Source organism: Lycium barbarum, chromosome 1 (assembly GCF_019175385.1).
Source record: "Lycium barbarum isolate Lr01 chromosome 1, ASM1917538v2, whole genome shotgun sequence".
NCBI classification, from domain to species: Eukaryota; Viridiplantae; Streptophyta; class Magnoliopsida; order Solanales; family Solanaceae; genus Lycium; species Lycium barbarum.
In genome coordinates, this window is record NC_083337.1 from 13,159,036 (window position 1) to 13,177,436 (window position 18,401).

Sequence of the window (18,401 nt, forward strand, 5' to 3'; positions counted from 1 at the left end):
CATCAAATGAATCAATTACCGAAATGCTCTCATAAGCACTTGGTAACTTCATCCCTTTGCTAGCCTGAAAAGTCACTTCTTCATTGTTGACCCGAAACGTGATTTCATTTTTTTCAGAATCCATCAAAGCCCTCCCTGTAGCAAGGAAAGGCCTCTCTAGAATGATAGGAATGTCCCGATCAACAGCACAGTCAAGAATCACAAAGTCAGCGGGCAATAAAAACTCACCAACCCGCACAATCACATCATCAACCACCCCAACAGGTCTTTTGATAGACCTATCAGCCATCTGCAACCTCATTGTAGTCCGCCGTGGCATTCCCAAACCTGATTGCTTGTATATAGCAAGAGGCATCAAATTAATACTCGCCCCATTATCACACAAAGCGCGAGCAAATTCATGGTACCCAATAGAACAAGGAATGGTGAACGCCCCAGGATCTCCCTTTTCTGAACAGTTGTGGTTAAGATAATAGAACTCACAGTGTGAGTCAAACTCACGGTTTCATGTTGAACCGTCTTCTTCTTAGTCAGCAACTCCTTCAGATATTTCGCAAAACCGGGCATCTCTTTGACAGCTTACAAGAAGGGAAAATTCAGAGATAACTACTTCAGCTGATCATAAAACTTTTCAAACTTTGCATCTTCATTCTTCTTTACCAACCTCTGAGGAAAATGAGGTTTAGCTTTGAAAAGCTGTGTCAAAGGGCGGAGAGCCCCTTTTACAACCTGCTTACTTGTGTCATCAGCTTCTCTCACCATCTCTGGAATATCAGCAACCTTCTTGTCAGTAGGCCTCTTATCAGCAATAATGGGTGTTTCAGACTGCTCCTCATTCTCTTCATTTATTTGCTCAAGATCAGTCACCTCCTCAGCAGCCTCCTGTATTGTTTTGCCACTTCTAGTAGTGATGGCAAATGCGCGGTCTATACCGCCTCCCCCATTCTTGGGATTTAGAATAGTGTCACTCGGAAGTCCTCCCTTTTTAGGAGGGTGCTGCTCTCTGGATATATCCCTCATCTGCAACTCATGCTTCTGAATAGCTGCTGTATGAGAACCCACTGTTTCTGTCAGCCCAGATAAAGTCCTTTCAGACTTCGATTGATTAGCCAGAATCTTCTCAAGCATTTCTTCAACTTTTGAACTACCCTGCTCTGTCGACTGCCCTTTTGGTGGTATATAAGGATTGGACCTCTTGTTCCCAAAATTGTTGCTGTTGTCCCTTGGTTCGCACCACCATAGTTATTGTTGTAGTTCCCATAGTTGTTGTAAGCACCTTGACCTTGCTGAGGTCTCCATTGATTCTGATTTTGATAGCCACCTTGGTAATTCTGTCTTTGATAACTCCCTTGAGAGTTATTAACATAATTGGCATCTTCAACCTGCATGGGTGGCCCATCAAGGAATGGACCATCATGAGCATGGTACATCCCTTTTGGCAAAACTACATCATCCTCACAAACATTTAGTTTTTTGATCTGAGATTCATCGAACTTCTTCGTCAGCAAGGAAATATTTGTTGCAAGCTCTGCCAATGTTTGTTGGGTATCCTGATTTTCCTTCACTATATTCTGGAGCATAGCACTACCATAGGGTACCACTTCAGCATTGTTTGAGTGTCAAGCCTGATTATGAGTTGTCAGCTTGTTAAGTATGGTGGTCACTCGTCGAAAGGTCTTGTTCATAAAACACCCATCAGCTGCATTGTTAGCTACTGACTGTGTCACTGGATCTAACCCTATGTAGAACTTCTCCATAAATATATTTTCCGGAAAACCATGATTAGGGCTCTTCTGCAAATACTCTTTGAATCTCTCCCAGGCTTCATATAGTTGTTCCCCCGGTCGCTGCTTGAATTCATAAATCTTGTCGCGAATCTCAGCCTTCTTGCTAGGGGGGTACCACTTTGTAAGAAAAACAGCTACCATTTCTGCCCATGAAGTAATCGAATTTCGGGGCAGCTTCTCGAACCATGTTCTTGCCTCCCCAGCTAAGGAATATTTGAATAACCTCAACCGAATAGCATCTTGTGGAACATTGTTCTGGATGTGATTAGCACACACATCCACAAAATTCTGCAAATGACGTTGAGGGTCATTCTCGGTAGAGTTCCGAAAGTATCCCTCAAGTTTCAACAGCTGGTATAAAGATGAGTCAATTTTCACTGTAGCAGCTTCAACTCGAGGTTGAACAATAGCAGATGCATAGTCCTGCTCTTGAACAAGTTCAGCAAAAATATTCTCATCATCAGATTCATTCGCTTGATTGTTCAACCGATTCACCTGATTACCAGCACGCTGATTCTGCTGATTTTGATTCATGTTCACCTAGTTTACACAGAGTAGAAAACAAGGTGCGATGGAATAAGCAAAAGACTTTAATCAAAGCAAACACTATTTAGTAATTTCAAAACCGTATTCCCCGGCAACGGCGCCAAAAATTTGATACGCTCAAATTACACCTATTAATGGTATAACGCGGACGTTGTCAAATATAGTAACCCAACAAGGTTGGGGTCGAATCCCACAGGGAATATGGTGTGAAAAGGTTACTAAAGTCGTAAATGCTAAGTTCTAGGTCTAATATCTTAATCCGATAATGTTGGTAAAAGTTGGGTTTTGTCTATGACTAATTTCTAAACTATTGTTTTGGTGGAAATTTATGGTAAGAGAAACTAAGGTTGTGTCCCCGTTAGATAGAATGTATGATCATGGGTATTGATCTTGATATACTTCTAATGGATCATTATATGAATGCACTTAATCTCTATGTGAATCTCTATTATTTCCCAATAAATAAAGATTATATCTTTCTATGATTTTTCCAAATATAAGAAAGTGATTATGAAGAACCATTAATCATGCCAAGTAAATTCCTCTTATTCCTAAGTGAATTTATTAAACAAAGTTTAAAGCTTTGAGTTCTTGTTAATTATTCTTACCAACCCTAATTATTTTTCCAAATAAATTAAGGTTTATGGCGTTAATCAATGTTTGCAACCATTAATTATGAATGAAGAATGAAGAATAATCAAACCCTAATAATCCATTATGTGTATATCAATCACAACGCCCAATCACAAAACACCCATCATTGGGTTCACAACCCTAGTAAGGGAATTTAGCTACTCATGACAAAGAACAATGAATAAGAAATTGAAGAATTCATAAATGCTTACTTTGGAATAAAAAAAAGAATTGATAATACTTGAATTGATGTTTGAATCTTCAAAAACTAGAGAGAAGTTTTTGTTCTAAGTCAAGAGACAAAAATATAATGAATGATGAATATTAAAACCCTACAATGACTATTTATAGGTTTTGAAATTACATAAGTTACAGATTTTGCACTTCAGTCCCGTCATGATGAAATACGGTCCGTAAATCACTTTACGGACCGTAAAGATGGTTTACGCCCTCGTCGTCTTCTCAGCTGTGTGGAACTCAACCTTCCAAAATACGGACCGTAAAGTGGTTTACGGTCCGTAAACTTCTTGGTCGTCTTTCACTTTGCTAATCTCAGACTTTCTGCCAGACGCTTGAATGACTAAATACGTGATGGAATACGGACCGTAAACTGAAATACGGTCCGTAAACTGAGCTCGTAAATCACCATCTTCTCAGCTTGACTTTCTGTTTCTGAAATCCTTTAATACGACCACGGAATACGGCCCGTATTGTAGAATACGAGCCGTAAACCTCAATTTACGACCTGGTTCTGCACTTCAACTGCGATTGTGCCAAATCTATTCCTTTACTTGAAAAACACTAAGAAACACGTAAAATCACATCGACTTGCTTAACAACAAGTAAAACTTATAGCCGAAAAGTATCGATTTTGGCGTAAAAATCACGCCACATCACCCATCGTGGCCAGATATGCTTCACACCGAGTCCTATTAAGGCTGGGTTTGTTGTTATGATGATGCTATCTATATATGTATGTATGGAAGGTCTTCCTTAAAGAAAGGGGTAAGTAAATATGATGAACATCTCAAGAGGTACAAATGGCTCTTCTATCGCATGGCTCTCCTATATCATGTTATCACTTATGCCTTACATACTCAGTACATTGTTCGTACTAACGTCCTTTTATTTGTGGACGCTGCGTCATGCCCGCAGGTGGACAGGGAGACATATTCGACCCGTAGGTTGCTTTATTCAGAGATCATCTAGAGAAGCTCCATTTGATTCGGAGCTACAGCCGTTGGTACTATTCTTTTGTGTATTTATATGGGTATTGCGGGGCCCTGTCCCATCTTTATGATGGTACTTATTCTTTCTAGAGGCTCGTAGACAGTTGTGTATAGCTAGATGTCTTTCAGACTTCTTGGCTCATATTTTTGTATATCATTTTGTTAGCCTCGTCTGCTTGTGTACATATATATATTTATGGGCATAGTGGTGATGTTGATATAAAAGTGCCTTAGACCGATGGAAATTGTTTTATTGATGCGTAGAGATTATGAGTAGGCCATGTGGCTCACTTAGATAGGATTGTGGAAGTATGATAGAGGTGCCCGGTGGGTTAGCTCCGGGTGCCCATCATGGCCGTCCGGTTGGGTCGTAACAAAAGTGGTATCAGAGCAGTTCCAGCCTAAAGTGTGTCTATGAGTCGTGTCCAGTAGAGTCTTGTTTATAGGTGTGTTGCGCGCTACACTTACAAACAGGAGGCTGCGGGCATTTAGGAATGAATGACCTTCTTTTCTTCATAGATCGTGCGATAAAGCCATGATATAGGGATTTCTCTTTTCTTAACCGTGTGTTGTGTATTTCAGAGATACCTGTAAAGAGAAAGGCTACGGCAGCCCAAAAGGGCAAGACAGTGGTAGGAAAGCGGACTGAGAGAGTACCGCCAACGGATATAGAAGAGGTTGAGTCCCAGAATGAGGTTCCATCTCGGTCCTCTCACTTATTTCCTGCTTCATAGGAGCATGAGAGAGCCTCAGCCCCATCTCCAGCACCCCCAGTTACCCCACCAGATGCTTCAGGCCAAGAGATGAAAGAGGCCATTCGTTTGCTGACTCAGTTAGTCGCCGCTCAGGCCCAGCGACAGGGTACGGGTCATGGTGATAGGGCTGTTAGTGCAAAAGCTCGTGATTTTATTAGCTTGAACCCTCCAGAATTCTTCTAGTCAAAGCCGAATGAGGACCTCAAAGCTTTATTGATGGAATGTTGAGGACACTTCGCTTAATGCATGCTTCCGTCATCGAAATCGGTAGAGTTAGCCTCCTATAGACTACAGGATATAGCGGTTCATTAGTATACGGTTTGGGTGTCTTCTAGGGGAGTCATTGCACCTCCCTCGGTATGGCAAGAATTTGTTGATGCTTTCCTCCGACACTACTTGCCGCCAGAGGTTCGGCGGGCTAGAGCCGACAAGTTCATGAATCTTAGACAAGGAAGTATGAGTGCCTTAGAGTATAGTCTCCGCTTTAATTATTTGGCTAGGTATGCCCCGACCATGGTAGCGGATATGGGTGATTGAATGCACCGGTTTGTGAGTGGCTTAGGGCCACATTTGATGGATAGGTGTTTGACTGCGTCAGTTCAGGACAGTGTGGATATTTCTCACATTCAAGCCCATGCCCAGAATTTGGAGGAAAGTCAGCAACAGCAAAGAAGTGAGCGTGAGTATGATCGAGGTTATAGCAAAAGGGCTAGATCTTCGGGCCCTACTACTGAGTTCAGAGGAGGGCAAAGACAGCGGTATTCTAGGCATCCAGGCCATTCCATGGTTAGTGCACCTCCACGATTTACGGGCCAGAGATTTGATAGACCTATTCACTCCGGGCCGAGCCAGAGTTTTAGAGCTTCAGACTGTCATTACAGGGGTAACTCGGGCCAGGCAAGATCACCCCCACCGCGATGTTCTCAGTGCGGGAAGTTACATTGGGGTCAATTCCGATTTGGTTCAGATGCTTGTTATACTTGCGGTCAGCTAGGCCATATGGTGCGTGACTGCCCCTTGAGAGGTACGGTTCATGCCACCGGGTTAGCAGCTGGGCCTTTATCATCTATACGCCCTCCGAGGCAAGGCTCACAGACACCAGTTAGTCGTGGTAGAGGTAGAGGAGGAGCGCCCGGTTCTAGTGTTCCTCAGCACCGTATTTATGCACTGGCTGGGCGACAGGATCTTGAGTCTCCCCTAATTTGGTCACAGGTATATTATCGGTGTTTTCTCTTGATGTATATGTATTGATCGATCCGGGCTCCACATTTTCATATGTTACTCCTTATATTGCTGGTTGATTTTGGGTGAAACCAGATTCAATCAAACCTTTCGAGGTATCGACACCCGTTGGTGATCCGGTAGCAGTTAGTCGAGTATATAGAAATTTTTTAATTGTGATTTGTGATCATCGTACTATGGCTGATTTACATGAGTTGAAAATGGTGGATTTTGATGTTATCATAAGCATGGATTGGTCGGCTTCTTGCTATGCCCATGTTGATAGTAGAACAAAAATGGTTCGCTTCCAGTTTCCGGGAGAACCAGTTTTGGAATGGAAGGGAAATATAGCGTCTCCGAGAGGTAGGTTTATTTCCTATCTCAAGGAAAGGAAGATGATTGCTAAAGGTTGTATTTACCATTTAGTTTGGGTTCAAGATATAGAAGCCGATTCGCTGACTCTTCAGTCTGTCCTAGTAGTGAATGAGTTTCCGGATGTATTCCCGGATGAGCTTCCAAGCTTACCTCCAGAGCGAGAGATTGATTTTGCTATTGATGTGCTACCAGATTAAACCCATATCTATTCCACATTATAGGATGGCTCCCGCAGAGTTGAAAGAGTTGAAGGACTTGTTTGAGAAAGGCTTTATTAGGCCTAGTTCATCCCCATGGGGAGCACCCGTGTTGTTTGTAAGAAAGAAAGATAGCTCCTTGCGGATGTGTATTGATTACAGGCAACTGAATAAGGTGACGATTGATACGCTCAAATTACACCTATTAATGGCGTAAAGCAGACGTTGTCAAATATAGTAACCCAAACAAGGTTGGGGTCGAATCCCACAGGGAATATGGAGAGAAAAGGGTACTAATTGTATGCGATACTAGTCTTTAAAGGCTTGTATCCTATTCCGAATAGCTTGAAATATTTGTTGAGTAATGTAATTGAATACTTTGACTTGAATTGTACTTAATGCGAGAGAGAGACTAAGGTTGTGTTCCCCATTTTGATTAGATATTATGCTTCAGGTTTCAATGTGATATACTTCTAATGGTTGTTCTAAGAGTATGCACTTGATCTCTTAAGGACTTCCTAATATTTCCTAACAGTTAGGCCGTATTTCCTCTTTATGATTTTTCCAAATGTAAAAGAATTGAAATCGAAGAGTGACCAATAATGCCAATTTAGACTTGTTCTTATCTCTAAGTTAGTCTATTAAATGAGGGTTAACGCCCCGAGTCATTGTTATTCAATCTTAGCTATACTGACTCTCTTTCCCAAGAAAAGTGAGTATAATGGCTTAGGCTAATGCTTGCAATCATTACCCAACGCTAATGCACAAAGATAGAATAAATATCAACAACCATTATGCGTATATCAATAGTAGAAACCCATTCACATAATACCCATCATGGGATCCACAACCTTAGAATTAAAATTAGCTACTCATCATTTTGGTTAACAAAGAAAGCTTAAAAATTAACATAATATACTTACGATGCTAATACAATACGGAATGAAAGTGAAGTTGGTGCTTTAAGCTCCAACCACTTCAAATATTTAAGACTTGAAGTTAATGCTCCCAAAGAAAATCAGAATAATGAATTTAAACCCTAACTTTAAGTATTTATAGGGCCAAAAATTGCGCCAAGTTTCTGGATAAAAACACCCTTACGCGGCATCGTGACAGACCGTAACACAGGTTACACTCCATCCTTCGGTTTCGTCATTTGTCAGCTTGATGTCACGGCTTCTTGCGACGGACCGTAACACAGGTTACGGTCTATATCTTCCAGCGGATCATGGCCTCAGTCTTCAGTGGCCAATGCGTTACGCCATGACGTTACTCCCCGTAGCCTAAGTTACGGACCGTCCTTCTGGGCGTAACCTGTGACACTACTTAGGCAACTTTCTGGAAATTTTCCTCAGCTTACGGTACACGTTACGGCCCGTAACATGAGTTACGGACCGTCCTTTATAGCGGCACGTATCCTCTCTGGTACGGATCACGTTACGGCCCGTAGCATGAGTTACGGACCGTCCTTTTGCTCCAAGTTGTCCGTTTTTCAGCATTTCTTATCATTTCCGTTCCTTAGTCAACCAACCCTACAAAACACCAAAATAACATAAGAAACGATGTAAAAACACTTAAAAACAAGCAACACTTCTAGTGGCAAAGGCAAAAAAGGTTCCGAAATTCACGGCACATCAACGATCAAGAATAAATATCCGCTTCCAAGGATCGATGATTTATTTGATCAATTGCAGGGTGCCAAATGGTTCTCAAAAATAGATTTGAGATCCGAGTATCATCAAGTGAGAGTCAGGGAGGAAGATATTCCTAAGACGGCCTTTTGAACTAGATACGGTCATTATGAGTTCCGAGTAATGTCGTTTGGGCTAACTAATGCACCAGTAGTATTCATTTGATGAACAATGTGTTCAAGACTTTCCTAGACTTGTTTGTGATTATATTCATTGACGATATCCTGGTATATTCTTAGTCTTAGGCAGAACATGCAGATCATTTACGTGCCGTCCTTAGAGTTCCTCAAGCTTGGGAGCTATTTGCAAAGTTTTCAAAGTATGAGTTTTGGTTGAACCTTTTTAGGGCATACTATTTCAGTTGATGGCATTCGGGTGGATACCCAGAAGATTAAGGCTGTGAAGACTTCGCCAAGGCCTACAACACCTATGGAGGTTCGTAGTTTTCTGGGGTTGGCAGGTTATTACAGAAGATCTGTGGAAGGTTTTTCTTCTATTTCTGCACCATTGACGAAGCTAACTCAGAAATCAGCTAAATTTCAACGGAGGGATGCTTGTGAACGCAATTTTCAAGAGTTAAAGGATAGATTAACTTCGGCCCCGGTTCTGACACTTCCAGAAGGATCGGAAGGCTATGTTGTCTATTGTGATGCTTCAGGTGTTGGGTTAGGATGTGTGTTGATGCAGCATGGTAAGGTGATTGCTTATGCTTCAAGAAATTGCGAAAACATGAGAAAAATTATCCAACCCATGATCTCGAGTTAGCTGCGGTGATCCATGCATTGAAGATATGGAGGCATTATTTGTATGGTGTCCATGTTGATACTTATACGGATCACAAGAGCCGTTAGTATATTTTCAAGCAGAAAGAGTTGAATTTACGACAAAGGCGATAGTTGGAGTTATTGAAGAATTATGATGTTAACTTCCTATACCATCCCGGGAAGGCGAACATTGTGGCTGATGCTCTTAGCCGTAGATCTATTGGAATTTTATGTGATGTTCAGCCAGAGAAAAAAGAGTTAGCTCATGAGCTCCAACAGTTAGCTAGCCTAAGAGTTCGGGTAATGGACTCAGGCAATATGGGAGCCACCATTCAGAATTCATCTGTCTTGTCACTAGTGGTTGAAGTGAAAGAGCGCCAGTACGAGGATCTCATGCTAGTTCATTACAGAAATACATTTCCTCAGAAGAAAAATTCATCCTTTGAGATTTATGGAGATGGAGTTCTCCGATATCGAGGCAGGTTATGTGCTCCCGATGTTGCAGGATTACGTCATCAAATTTTAAAAGAATCCCATCGTTCCCGTTATTTTGTTCATCCTGGAGCAACGAAAATGTACCATGATCTTAAATCCATATATTAGTGGAATGGAACGAAGAAAGATATAGGGGAATTCGTGGCTCAATGTCCTAACTGTCAACAAGTAAAGATTGAGCACCAAAAGGCCGGTGGATTGTTGCAAGCTATGGAAATTCCGACTTGGAAATGGGAAGTAATTAATATGGATTGCATCGCAGGCTTACCCCGTTCTCAGCGTAAGTATGATTTTATATGGGTAGTTGTGGATAGACTTACGAAGTCGGCTCATTTCCTACCAGTCAGAACTACATACGTAGCTGAAGATTATGCAAAGCTTTATGTCAAAGAGATAGTACGACTCCATGGTGTCCCAGTGTCTATTATTTCCGATAGAGGGACACAATTTACGGCCAATTTCTGAAAGTCTTTTCAAGAAGGTTTGCGAACTCAGGTGAGCCTTAGTAAAGCATTTCATCCACAGATTGATAGACAAGCTGAGCGTACCATCCAGACTCTCGAGGATATGCTACGGGCATGTGTGTTGGATTTTAGAGGTAGCTGGGATGATCACTTACTGCTTATTGAGTTTGCTTATAACAACAGTTACCATTCCAACATCCAAATGGCCCCGTATAAGGCTTTATATGGACGCAAGTGCAGATTGCCAATTAGGAGAAACTAAACTAATAGGGCCAGACTTGATCCAGCAAGCCATAGAAAACGTCAAGCTTATTCGGAATCGATTATTAACAGCCCAGAGTCGTCATAAATCTTATGCAGATAATCGTCGACGAAATTTAGAGTTCTAAGCGAAGGGCTGGGTATTCTTGAAGGTGTCACCAATGAAGGTCGTCATGAGGTTTGGTAAGAAGGGCAAGCTTAGTCCTCAGTATATTGGACCTTATGAGATTGTACGCAAGGTAGGCCATGTGGCTTATGAATTAGATCTACCTTCGGATTTGGAGTCAGTTCATCCGGTTTTCCATGTATCGATGCTTCGCAAATGCATTGGAGATCCTGCCAGAATTGTACCTGTAGATGATGTCCAAGTCACCGCGCAATTTTCCTACGAAGAAGTTCCCATTGCCATTCCAGATAGGCAAGTTCGGAGACTCAGAATCAAAGATGTAGCTTCAGTTAAAGTCTTGTGGAGAAATAATAATAGAGAGAAAATGACTTGGGAAGCTGACGAAGATATGAAGTTCAGGTATCCATATTTATTTCTACCTCCCGAGGAGACTCAGGCAGAGATGCCATTTTCCTCAGGCATGTAATGCTTTCTTTTGATGATTTCTTGGTTGTGTGTGGCCATGGTTGTTATTGTTGTTATAGCCCCGTGAGGCGATATATTTTGGATTGCTGTGACAGGATGGTAGTGCCAAATTACAAGGGAAACTCTAGCAAAATTTTCGTAGAATACCTAAGAGTCTAACATTCGAGGACGAATGTTCCTAAAAGGGGAGGACTGTTACATCTTGGAAACTTCGAGTCGTTTGTATTACAAGTAGATCAATATAAACCTAAGGTGGACATGAAGTCCTTATGATATTAAGCAGAGTATTTGATAACTATAAGCGCGTACCATAAGATTTTGAAGTCATATGAATCGGTGGAATTAAGTTCGTCGGAGGAAGTAGAATGTAAGTCATGTTTTGGGAAGATTCCGCATTGGTTGAAATATACTTTATTTAGTAATGACTTGAGGAGGAGCTATAGGGCCTCTTAGATAGTTAATGAAGTGTTACACAAGTGCCAAGAAGGCTCCATAAGGATTGGAAGTCAAACGAATCGAAATGAGCAACTTATCGGATAGGGACACTTTGACGGACCATTTGACGGACTGTAGAATATTTGACGGCCCGTCAAATGGTGGACCACCACCGTGAAACAGTCACAGTGGGGACCACTTGGCTGGGCAGTTTAACGGTGCATTTTGACGGACTGCAGGAATTTTGACAGTCCGTCAAAATGGGCGTCAAATTGCCCGACGAGATTTTAAGTCAGGCTTTATATATTTCGTTTTATATCATTTGGGCTCATTATTTCCCCAAATCAGATCCTTGAGCTCTCCAAAACCCTCTCTCCAAGTCCATAAACTAATCCAAGCAAAATCCAAGAGATTCAAGAACAAAGAAGCTTGCTAGGGTTTGTGGAACTCAAGATTTCCTTTCGTGTTGATGTTGAAAAATTCACCTTGGTGGAGTGAGTTGATCCAAGACTTGTTATTGTGTGATTAAAGTAAGTTCTTACATCTTTTACATATAGTTAAGGTTGATTGATTGTTATACCATGTGGTTGAAGGAAGAAAAAATGAAAATGGAGTTCAAGTATGGACTTGAGGACATTATGAGTTATAGGTTAACTTGAATTGTAACTCTTGACAGGTTATGAGTATAATCTTGATGTGGGTGATGCTAATGATATTGAGGAAGTATTGTATACAAGTGTATATGTGGTTGCGCTAAAATTGTTATTATGAGCGATCATGAAAATGGGATTTGGGGATTGAATGATGCCTAATTCGAATAAAGTCTCTTGATTGTGGTATTGTTGATAATGTCGTTGTTGTTGGGAGTTGTTTTGGAATTGGGTAGAAGTAAATAAAATAGGGGAAATGCTGCTCAATTTTCTCTAGCTTACGAATTATACTAGTTTGAACTTAAGGGTATCTTTGAAGCCTAACATTGGTATGAACCCTTTTAAATGTAGAGTTCTCGGGCTTTCGAGGTGGACGTTAAGTAGTTAAGAAGACATAAAGGTATGTAAGGCTAACCCTTCTTTCTTAAGGCATGATCGCTTCGTTGTATACCTTCATGTGGAATCCATAAATGTCTTCTATGACGACTTCATTCCTAGAATCATTAAAGCTCATAGTTCTTCATACTCCCATGAGATCATTGATTCCATCATATCATAATTGATCTTCTAAGGAAAGATATAGTAAAAATGATGATGATAATGTTGCTTTTACTTATGTAATTATATATATATATATATATATATATACATATATATATATATATATATATAAAGCTATGATGCAACACCGAGTCCTTTTGTATATGTATGGAAGGTCTTCCTTAAAGAAAAGGGTAAGTAAATATGATTAACATCTCAAGAGGTACAAATGGCTCTTCTATCGCAGGGCTCTCCTATATCATGTTATCACTTATGCCTTACATACTCAGTACATTGTTCGTATTAACAACCTTTTGTTTGTGGATGTTGTGTCATGCCCGCATGTGGACAAGGAGACAGATTCGACCCTTAGGCTGCTTTATTCAGAGATCATCTAGAGGAGCTCCATCTGATTCGGAGCCGCAGCCATTGGTACTATTCTTTTGTGTATTTATATGGGCATAGCGGGACCCTGTCCCGTCATTATGATGATACTTACTCGTTCTAGAGGCTCGTAGACAGTTGTGTATAACTAGATGTCTTTTAGCCTTGTCGGCTCATATTTTTGTATATCATTTTATTAGCCTCGTCGGCTTATGTACACACACACACACACACACACACACACACACACACACACACATATATATATATATATATATATATATATATATATATATATATATATATATATATATATATATATATATAGATGGGCATATTGGTGATGTTGATATAAAAGTGCCTTAGGCCGATGGAAATTGTGTTATTGATGCGTAGAGATTATGAGTAGGCCATGTGGCTCACCTAGATAGGATTGTGGAAGTATGATAGAGGTACCCAGTGGGTTAGCTCCGGGTGCCTGTCATGGCCCTCCGGTTGGGTCGTGACAGAATCCCAATTTATGCCTTGCCAATTTTTTTTAAAATTTTTGACTGAGCGGATTTGAACCCGAAACCAAGGGCTTTTAGCAAATGGCAAAAAATAAAGACCACTGATTTGAGGGACAAAAATATTAAAGACCACCCCCAGCAAAGGGTAATCCTGCAAATTGCCTGCTTTTATTAGTTGTCGATAAACTTTTGGGCTATGGTCGATGAGCCCTTTTTTTTTTTTTTGTGTGTGTGTTCTTTACGTATATAAAAATATTATTTTAATAAAAGGTGTGGAGGACACAAACAATGTGAAATATCATTTATACAATTTGTTATTCCTATTTTCATTAGGAAAATTATTTTCTTATTTTTAAGGAACTTGTTTTCTAAAAAAAAATGCTTTCTAAAATTTTGGCCAACTGAACACGAGAAATTGAGAATTTCCATTCGGAACACACCTAGACTGGAAAATATTTTCAATTAGATTTCTTTTTCTCCATTTTTTTTTGTTCTTGGGGTATTTCCATGTAAATACAACCCCTAAATAGAATTGACATGTTTTTAATCAAGTATTTTATTTAGGAATTAAGCTTATAAGAAATGACAGCAATCATCTCCTTCAATCTCCCAATTTTTCTGTCTCTCATTCCAACTCCTTAAATCTCTCCTCCATTTTTCCCTCTCTTTCATTTCATCTCCTTAATTTTTTCTTAAGATACTTTATCAAATATATCCCATTGTTTTTTATACAATTTCGTTGACTGAATATGATATGAATACCTATTTCAGCTCAAAATGATATACACAATAATAAACATTGTATGTTCACTAGTATAATGTATCTCAAATAAATATACTAATATACATTAGTGTGTACACATTATTCTTATCTATACAGTAGACCAATATGTATACTAATAATGTGTATGCATATTATTCCAGCTATTTATACTGATAATATATGCCATATTTTTCAAAATCTTGTATATCGGTTAGTGCAAAAACATGAATTTGTATATCGAGAAGAGAAGATTTTTAAAATTAAGATTTTAATTGCGGAATGAGGACATAAATTTATGGCTAGAGTTTCTAGCAAGCAGTTACGAAAAATAATTTGTGAATGGTGGATCCGGAGGAATATACTTTAAAATAGTAGTCATAGTTGGATTTTCTTTTGCTAATTTTAGGAAGAGAGATGGTGTTAAATAATTTTTGCTAATTTTAAGAAAAATAATTTTAGTTATTGGGTGTTAATTCTTTTACATAAATATTGATATGACTACAATGTATGCTAGAATGGACTTTTTGGTGTTCAAATGAGACCGAAAAATCGATCTGAACCGGATAACCGAGTCAAACCGACTTGATAAATCGAAAACCGGTTCGGTTTGACTTGATTTGGTTTCAATTTTTTTTTTCAAAAAAAACAATAACATTTGGTTTGGTGGTAAACAAAAAAAAAAAAAAGGGACCAAACCGATAAATATATTTAAAATCTTATATAAAACAAATAGATAATTATATTCACCAATACACCTAAGTTATACGAGTGTTTTTAGTAAAGATTTAATATAAACTTTCGATAGAATGGCGTTATAATGGAATTCTTGTTTCCTTTATACGGTGCTTTGTATTGCAACTAACGAAGTACAAACTTATCTTTGCAGTTTTTATGAGGATCCATAAATAGATACAATTTGGATCTTGAAGGCTAAATGAAAAGTGATCCTTAGCTTTCTTGATGGAGTGAACTATTATTTCAAAAAGATTACTCTGTTCATTACCTACACGTACACAAATAAGAAACACTAAGAATCAGTACATTTAGAGTAAAAAAGAGAGTATGCTATGCTGAAACATTCCAGGAGCAGTGATTTTCTTCAGGAATAAACTATTCAAGAAGCCCAAAAAAGTTTTAATAACAAAAAATGCCTAAGTTATACGAGTTACCTTAAAAGTTTTTAACATTTAGTTACCCTTTGATTCAAATATCTTTGTATTATAAAATACTTTCTTAAAACCCGCAAAAACCGAACCAAACCGACAAAATCGAAACCGATAAAATTTATCCTATAATGATTTGGTTTGGTTTGAATATTAAAAAAACCGACTTAATTGGTTTGGTTTAGTTTTAACCCAAAACTGAGTCAAACCGGACCATGAACACCCCTAGACACATTTATCATATTTTTCCACGGATTGCCCTTCAAAGGCACTGGTCTTTAATTTTTACCCCTCATATCTGTGGTTTTAAATTTTTTTCCCTTTATATCTGTGGTTTTTAATTTTTGGCCCTGCTGCTTATTTAATGAAAATATCCAGATATACTTCGCTCGACATAAGTTCTGTAACATTTTTATCTTCAAAAACTGAACTTTATCCTCGTTCGGCAAAAGTTTTGTAGGAATTAAATTATGCGGCATAAGTTGTATAGTAATTTTCAGATTATATTGAGTTTTGAAAGTTTTGCCTTTTCTGGCATAACTTGTGTGGATGTGATGATACATATACACGAAGCTAAACACTATCTATGCCGAGGGAAATCTAAACTTATGCATTCTTTTTTCAAATTATGTTGAATGTTGAAAGTTGAAAGTTTTGCTTTGTCCGACATAACTTGTGGTATGTTATGATACATCTACCAAGCTAAACGCTAATTATGCCGGCTGAAATTTAATTTATGCCGCGCCAAAAGTGCTTAATGGAAAAAATTAAAGATCACAAATTTGAGAAGAAAAAAATTAAAGACCACCCCGAAACAGGGACATATGTGCAAAACTACAGTGTCAATTTCTCCTTTTCCTTCTAGCTTTTATTAGCTGTTGATAAACTTTGGGCTATGGTCTATGGCCCATCAATATACTGGCCATGACACGAGCAGCCCAAGAGGACAGCCAACTGGACTAGCCATTTCTAAACGCAAATGCCCGCTACAGTTGTAAACTTTTTTTTATAGTGACTAATATTGGGCAATTCGCAAGAATGCCATTATTTTGGGGTGGTCTTTAATTTTTGTCCATCATTAGAACCCTTTGATTTTGGGTTCGAATTCCCGCTCAGTCCAAAATTTAAAAAAAAATTCGCAAGCCAGAGTTTGGCTTCGTAAGGCAGAATTTTGCATGATTCGGGCAGAGTTTCAAACTCTAACTTTGGCCAAAATTTTGCCTTAGTTCAGGCAAAAGTCTGCCTTAAAATTCTGCCTTAAAGCAGTGTTTTGAAGGCAAAATTCTGTCTTGCGAATCCAAACTTCTGCCTTATTAAATTTCTTTTATTTTTTACTAAGCTGGGGTTCAAACCCAGAACCTCAGAATATTAGGCGAAGGACAAAAATTAAAGACCACCCCAGAGGAAGGCCAATCAGCGCAAAAAAATGACTAATATTAGTTTTGAAAAGATAGAATAGCTTTTATCTAGTTTGAATTATTATTATTATTTTTAAATGATATCTATAAAAACTACAATTCTTCTCCGCTTCTTGATCTTCAAGCCAAAAAATTGCTATGGTCATAGCAGAATTTGAAGAAGAAGCAATTATCATGCCCATTTCATCAAGTCACGTCGTTGTGGTCTTCTTCAACTCTTTCAATGCAACAATGGATTCTTGAGGTTCCTCCGGACCCATATCATCAATGTAGGTATTATTTTGTAACTCAAAACACATTTTAAACGGGTCATTTGCACTCTTGTCCCGCTGGTCTTTAATTTTTGCCCTTCAAATGGTTCTTGCTGGTGGAGTCTACAACATTTGGCTTGAGAGAAATCAACATGTGTTCATAAGCACATAGAGGCAACCTAAAGCGATAGTTTGATTGATCATTCAAGATGTATTCCAGAAGGCTAGTGGCAATGTGAAGCTGACAAAAACTTTAGAAGTGAGCAGCTTGTAGTAGGAAGATAGATTTAGCTTGCTAGCAGGGGCGGATCCAAGTGTAGATCAGGGTGTTCATCCGAACCCCCTTCGCCGGAAAATTTCATTATATTTGTAAGGTCAAATCTGAATATTATGGATATATGTGCTATAATGAACCCCCTTAACGCATTTGAAAATCTTAGCTCAATGGTTAAGGGGGTTCAAACTTGCCGTCAAGGTCGTTGGTTCGAATCTCGACACACGCAATAATTTGTCATTTTTTTTTTCTTTGCTTTGGCTTTTCCACACAGCAGAGACGGAGATGACTCAGTTTTTGGGCTCAAATTCCCCTAACGCAATGAAAAGCCTCATTAATTGTGGGCTCAATTTGCAGCTTTACTCTTCTACTTCTTTTTTTTGTTATTTTTTTCTTCTATTCTATTTCTCCTTCTTCTTTTTTTTCCCCTTCCATTCAGAATGAGTAGGAGATTGTTATTCTTTCGTCCTTCTCAATTTTCCTTTGTTCAAATTTATTAGGCATATACCTTTTTATTTTTGCCTTTTATTCTTCTTATCTTGATTGCTCATTTTGTTTCTACGTAACTCTCTTTGTATGTGGTAACTCGAAGAAACTCTTTAAGAAAACGATGAATTGTTATTAAACTTGAAATTGAGATAGAATTATTTAAAAAAAAATAAGGTTAATTATTTTTAATCGAATAAAGAAATTTAAAAATTGTGAAGATCCTTTAATCAAAACTGTTTAATTAAAGTTACTTTCTTTGGTTTCATGGTATTTCTTTCCTATATTTTCTAATTCTATTCTTGAGAGAGGAAAACTAGAATTATTTAAAAAAAAATAAGGTTAATTATTTTTAATCGAATAAAGAAATTTAAAAATTGTGAAGATCTTTTAATCAAAACTGTTTAATTAAAGTTACTTTCTTTGGTTTCATGATATTTCTTTCCTATTTTTTCTAATTCTATTCTTGAGAGAGGAAAACTTAACTAAACTAAACTTCTTTGATTTGTTCGTCATTT

At 38.5% G+C, this 18,401-nt stretch overlaps 1 non-coding gene across 1 annotated transcript; it reads left to right on the forward strand.

Annotated features, from left to right (window-relative positions):
• Positions 1-1,773: 1,773 nt before the first annotated feature.
• On the forward strand, positions 1,774-1,879 carry LOC132618858 (small nucleolar RNA R71). Its single transcript, XR_009574361.1, has one exon. It is a non-coding gene; the product is annotated as a small nucleolar RNA R71 (small nucleolar RNA).
• Positions 1,880-18,401: the final 16,522 nt, after the last annotated feature.